The sequence below is a fragment of the Arachis stenosperma genome, chromosome 1 (genome assembly GCF_014773155.1).
Source record: "Arachis stenosperma cultivar V10309 chromosome 1, arast.V10309.gnm1.PFL2, whole genome shotgun sequence".
NCBI lineage: Eukaryota > Viridiplantae > Streptophyta > Magnoliopsida > Fabales > Fabaceae > Arachis > Arachis stenosperma.
This window is the reverse complement of record NC_080377.1, coordinates 32,912,746-32,919,611: the sequence shown is the minus strand read 5'-3', so window position 1 is coordinate 32,919,611 and position 6,866 is coordinate 32,912,746. Positions and strand designations below refer to the sequence as shown.

The 6,866-nt window shown below is 42.2% G+C and overlaps 1 non-coding gene across 1 annotated transcript; it reads left to right on the top strand.

The window, feature by feature from the left end:
• Positions 1 to 209: 209 nt before the first annotated feature.
• On the top strand, positions 210 to 317 carry LOC130949778 (small nucleolar RNA R71). Its single transcript, XR_009073458.1, has one exon. It is a non-coding gene; the product is annotated as a small nucleolar RNA R71 (small nucleolar RNA).
• Positions 318 to 6,866: the final 6,549 nt, after the last annotated feature.

Here is a 6,866-nt window from a genome sequence, read left to right as displayed (position 1 = left end):
TCTATGCCAGAAGATACTTCTGCAACGGCCCTTGAACGGCCTTGCTTCTGTCTGTGGTTCCGAGTAGATTCAGCTAAATCACTGATCAATTGCCAAGCTTCATCGGTGGTCTTGTACTTCTTCATAGACCCATTGCTGGCACTTTCCAATGTGGTCTTATCTTGGGGCCTCATACCTTGTGTGATATAGCTGAGTAGCACGATCTTGTCAATCATGTGGTGGGGGCATGCTTCCAGAAGATTATTGAAGCGCTCCCAGTATTCAAAGAGAGTCTCATTGTCATCCTGAACAATTGTAGAGATATCCTTCCTCAGTTTATCAGTAACTTCAGATGGAAAGAATTTCTCCAGAAACTCCTTTCTGAGTGTATCCCAGTTGGATACATTTGCTAGAGGTTGAGTATAGTACCACTCTCTTGCTTTTCTCTCAAGAGAGAACGGAAAAGCTTTCAGCAGAATTGAAGTTTCATCAATGCCATCACGCCTGACAGTAGAACAGGCTGCCTGGAAATCTCTCAAGTGCTTGATAGGCTCTTGAGCAGGTAGGCCATGAAACTTGGGCATCAAATTTAGCAGTGCGGTCTTTATTTCAAAATCCATAGCTACCGCTGGATGATGCGCTTGAAACGGTTGCATTGTAAAATCAGGAGCTCCTTCCTCCTGAATGGTAACTTTTCTAGCTGCCATGTTTTCTGCACGTAAAACAACCGAATCAGTAGAACGGGGGCTGGTTTCTTCCTCAGATTCACTTTCAGATCCGCCCTCAGAGCGGATTAACCTACCCTATTCTCGCCTTATTCATGAAATTGTTCTTTCAATTTCAGGATCGAATATTAGCAAGCGCGGATTAGGAAGTGAACGTGTCATTTGACGGAAGAAACATGCAGCTCATAGTAGCAAAATTAAATAAAATGCAAGTAAATAAAGTCTAATTAATAAAATTAGCACTCTATTGCAATTCTCCGGCAACGGCGCCAAAAATTGATGGAGTGCAGAAGCTGGTGAACTAAAAATTTATTAAAATGGTTACGTTGCAAGTATAGTTCTTAACTCACCGAAAATCTGCCTATCAATTTAGAAATATGTCACAGAAAAGTTTAAATTAAAATTACTGGGAGTTTTAAGTCCCAGGTCGTCTCCCAACGAGTTGCAGAAAAGTGTGCTGTTTTATTAATCAGATATTCTAAAAAGTTGAACTAAATAAATTGGAATTTAAATTGAGGAATTTTAAATAATATAAATAAAAGCCTTGAGTGGGAATTGATTGGTTAGAATCTCTATCATTGATGGTGTGATTGTAAGATTAATTTATAATTAATAGTTGTTCTGTTTGGTTATCCCTTACTAGTAAGGGAAAGTCAAACAAGTGGGAATCCCAGATCTGTTCACAAGTTGCAACCCACTTAGTTCAAAGGGATTGGCGTCGGTGACAGGATAGCAATCCAACATTTAACCCAATTACAAATTTTTCCTTCAATCCTTCCAACTCAATAGTTCCTTTTTAATCAACTCCCCATCAAGTAATGAAACTACTCACTCATTGTAAATAAAGAATCCATGGCACATAAAAGGGAATCAAAAGAAGACATGATTATTGGAATTGAAATTAAATTAAAAAGAAATAATCCCTGCATTAATTAATCATAAAAGTATCTGAATGACAAAATTGAACATAACAAAGAACATGGAAGAATAAGACCAAGTTAAGAGAACAAACTAGAATGATGAAGTCTTGATGAGAAAATAACTCTTCTCAATGTTCCAATGCTAAGACCAATTGAAAATAAAAAATTCTAAAAACTAGAGAGAAAAACCTAAGAGAGTGAAAAACTAGATCTAAGAAAACTGAATGAATGTGTCTCCCTTGTTTCTGCATATTCTCTGACTCTAGTCTGCTGTTTCGGGCCGAAAACTGGGCCGAAATAGGGTCCAAAATCGCTAGTTTCAGATTCTGCAGATTATGCAGATCGCGCATGTCACGCAATCGCGTCGTCCATGCGGACGCGTCGCTTGCACTTTTCCTCTTCACGCGTTCGCGTCGTCCACGCTACCGCGTCGCTTGTGCTTTCCAATCCGCGCGGCCGCGCAAGCCATGCGGCCGCGTCACTGCGATTTGCGCTCCTTCGCGCGGTCGCGTGAGCCATGCGACCGCGTCACTTTTTGCTGGTTATCTCCTCAAATTCTTGTGTTCCTTCCATTTTTGCTAGCTTCCTCTCCAATCTCCGTCTCAATCATGCCCTATAAAGCTTGAAACACTTGACACACAGATTACGACATCGAATGGAATAAAGGAGAATTAAAATTAAATAATTAAAGTCTCTAGGAAGCAATTTTCAAACATATAATAAATTCAGGAAGGAAATCTAAATGCATGCTAAATTGATGAATAAGTGGGTAAGGATCACGACAAAACCACACAATTAAACACAATATAAACTATAAAATAGTGGTTTATCAACCATCCCATATTCCGAGTCTCCTTTCCCTCGTCACTACTACCCTAGAGCCATCAAAATCACTGTGCTTCTATAGCGCCACTCTGATTATAAACCACTATGAGCTCAAATTTTCACTCGCTTCCACCAAAACATCTCCTTGAATCTTTTTACCTCTCTAACTAAAAGCCATTGACCTTTACTCTAGCTGCACGAGTTCAAATTCCTTGGGTGGCTCCACCACCAAGTCTATTACCGCCTCCTTCGTCGTTCCTAGTTTGTTCACTCTATCCCTTTAGCTGTAGCTCACACAATAGTAGACATATTATCCAAAGCAGCTTTAAAATCAACCGTATAACCTCGCTCGCGTCAAAGACTCCCTTTGGGTCTTGTCCACACCAAACAATTAATATTAAGGTGAGCAGTCTTAATATCTCAAGTCTAGTGCTTCAATTCTTCAAAAGTATGCTCATGAACATTTATGCTATATATGTCAAGAAGTCATCCTAAATAGCATATACACATAGCCAGAGTATACTTAGAAGCATAGTCAGTCCATCCCTCAGGCTCTATAGGAATGAACTATTCTGATACCATAATGTAACACCCTATCACACACAGTCTTATGCTTAAGTCATAAAATAGAGGTGGTGAGGTATTACGACCTCTAAAAGTAAAATAGTATATATAGGTATGAAGGAGTTTTATCTAGGAGCTTTTGAAACAAAAGTTAAATCAAAAGCGTTAAACAGAAAAGTGCATCACTCACGTAAGAGATAAACATAAACCAAAAGAGATAAGAGTAAAGTAAAACATAGATATATAAAAGAAGAGTGCCAAGATACAGATAACAAAGCTTTTGACTCGGCTTGCGAAGTTAAGTCTGGCCAGAGCATATATACATGCGGGAAAAAAGACGACCAGTCTACTTAAAAACCTAGAAAATACCACAACTACACTCCACTAAGAGTGTCCCTTGTAGATGTATACGGGGAGATATGCAACACTGTGAAGATCCCACCACCGCGCCCTATAAAACACAAAAGAGGAGGGGAAAATCAGACAGAGTACTGCGAATACCACCGAATCTACGGACACTCTACCAACGAATGCTTCAACCTAAAAAATGTCATAGAGAAATTGGCAAGAGAAGGGCGACTAGATCGGTATTTAGCTAATAAAGTGGATGAACCAAGAAAAAGAAGATGGGATGAAGAGGTCAGACGAGGTGAACGCCCACCTCACACCCCTGAGAGACATGTTCATATGATAAACGGAGGATTCACAGGAGGGGGATCTCTAAATCATCTCACAAAAGACACCTTAAAGAGGTATATCATGTCGAAGAAGGGGGGAAGTCACTCGACCTCCCCACTATTACCTTTACCCAAGAGGACGCAACAGGCATCATCCCGGGGCATGATGATCCCATGGTCATTACTATCATACTCGCCAATGCTAATCTCCACCGAACGTTGGTAGACCAAGGGAGTTTCGCAGACATCTTGTTCAAAGCCGCCTTCAACAAGCTCGGCCTACAAGAAAAAGAGCCCAGAGCATACCCAAACAGCTTGTTCAGACTGGGGGACACCCCAATTCAACCACTAGGATACATCTCACTGCATACAACTTTCGAAAAAGGAACCCGGTCGAGGACACTAAGCATAGACTACATTGTAGTCGACGTGAGCTCAGCTTATAACGCCCTCAAAGGTCGGACAACGTTAAACCAACTCACCGCAGTTGTCTCTACTCCACATCTATGCATGAAGTTCCCAACTCCAAAAGGAATCACCACGATAAAAGGAGATAAAAAACTCGCGCGACACTGTTACAACGAAAGTTTGAACCTTAAAGGCAATCCTATAGGAGAAGAAATCAACACCATTGAACTAGGGGGAGTTCGAGCTCGTGAGAAACTTCGACCGCGACCTGAATGCGAGATCAAAGAAGTTCAGATCGGGGATGCCCACGATAAAATAACAAATATCGGGGCAACCTTAAAGGGAGACCTAAAGGAGCCACTGATACAATTTCTAAAGGATAATGCTGATCTCTTTGCATGGAAGGCAGCAGACATGCCCAGCATAAATCCCAAGCTAATGTGCCATAAGTTGGCAGTATACCCGGGATCTCGGCCCGTGCAACAGAAACGGAGGAAGCTCGGGCCAGAAAGATCCCAAGCCGTGGAAGAGCAAGTGCAAGCTTTACTAGAGGTAGGGTTCATAAGGGAGGTCAAATACCCATTGTGGCTAGCCAACGTTGTCTTGGTAAAGAAGTCAAATGGCAAGTGGAGAATGTGTACTGACTACACCAACCTCAATAAGGCCTGCCCAAAAGATCCCTAGCCGCTCCCAAACATAGATACTCTAGTGGATGCATTTTCTGGATACAAGTACCTCTCTTTCATAGATACCTATTCAGGATACAACTAAATTCCAATGTACCCACCTGATCAAGAGAAGACCTCATTCCTAACCCCAAAGGCAAACAATTGCTATATAGTTATGCCCTTCGGACTCAAAAATGCAGGAGCTACCTACCAAAGACTGATGAACAAAGTCTTTGCTAACCATATCGGGAAACTCATGGAGGTTTACGTAGACAACATGCTGGTAAAAACACAAAGTGAGGAATCATTATTGTCCGACCTCACCAAAGTATTCGACACCATAAGAAAGCACGGTATGCGACTTAATCCCGCAAAGTGCACCTTCGCAGTAGAGGCTAGCAAATTCTTGGGCTTTATGCTCACACAAAGAGGAATCGAGCAAACTCGGATAAATGCCGGGCTATACTCGACATAAAAAGTCTGACCTGTGTCAAAGAGGTACAACAGCTCAACAGAAGACTGGCAGCCCTGTCCAAATTTCTTGTCAGATCAGTCATAAGATCTCTCCCCTTTTACACAACATTAAGGAAGGGGAAGAGGTTTGAATGGACAATAGAGTGCGAATAAGCCTTCCAAGATTTCAAAAATTTTTTGGGACAACCACCCATTCTTACCCAACCACGGGAAGGAGAAGCACTCATATTATATTTCGTAGTGGAAAGTCGGGCAATAGCCTCAGCATTAGTCAAAGAAGATGAACGTGGGCAACAACCCATCTACTTCATCAGTAAGGCTCTACAAGGGGCCGAACTAAACTATCAAAAGATAGAAAAATTTGCCTAGGCCATTATACTCACTTCTCGACGACTCCGCCCATGCTTTCAAGCTCACACTATCAGGGTTCGGACCAACCAGCCCATAAAAGGCATCCTACAGAAAATAGACTTTGCGGGAAGAATCCTACAGTGGGCAATCGAGTTATCCAAATTCGATATTCAATATGAAGCTCAGATAGCCATCAAATCACAGTATCTGACCGACTTTATTGTCGAGTATACCGACACCCTGGGAACTCACACAAAATGGAATCTCTACATGGACGGTTCTTTGAACAAAATCGGAAGTGACGCAGGTGTAATAATAGAAAGTGATCAGGGAACCCAAATCGAACTCTCACTAAAGTTCAAATTCCCTGCCTCAAATAACCAAGCTGAATATGAGGCACTATTGGCTGGTTTGAGGCTGGCTAGGGAGGTAGGAGTTCAAAAGCTTAGCATCTTCAGTGATTCACAAGTAGTTACCTCCCAAATAGAAGGGAGCTACCAAGCTAAAGATCCTACCATGAAAAAATATGGACAAAACTAGAGAACAGCTCGGACAACTCGGGAAATATGAGGTCCAACATATACCTCGGGAATAGAATGTCCGAGCTGATGCACTTTCAAAACTAGCCAGCACCAAACTAGGGGGCAACAATAGAAGCCACATCCAAGAAACGTTACAAAGTCCATCGATCTCGGAGGAAGAAAAGGTCTTAGTCATATCAGGTCAGGATCAAGGATGGATGACCTCTATAATCAACTACCTCAAATCTGAGACACTTCATACATATAAAAAGGAGGCAAAAAGGCTAGTACGAAAAGCACAGTACTACACCATAGTGGGCGACATCTTATATAGGAGAGGGATCTCAACACCCCTCCTAAAATGTGTGCCGACTTCCAATACAAGGGAAGTCTTGGAAGAAGTACACAGTGGTATGTGTGGCAACCACCTGGGGGCACGAGCTCTTTCTAAAAAGGTACTTCGAGCCGGTTTCTTCTGGCCAACCTTGCAAAAAGAAGCAACACAGTTCGTTAAAGCGTGCCCACCATGTTAGAAGCACGCTAACTTCCATATCGCTCCACCAGAGGAGCTCATTAGTGTTACGTCGCCCTGGCCATTCGCAAAATGGGGGCTCGACTTCCTTGGACCCTTCCCCCAAGGGTCAGGACAAGTCAAATTCCTCATTGTAGGAATAGACTATTTCATAAAGTGGATTGAGACAGAGCCCTTAGCTAATGCCACCACCCAAAGAAGTCAGAAATTTCTATATAGGAA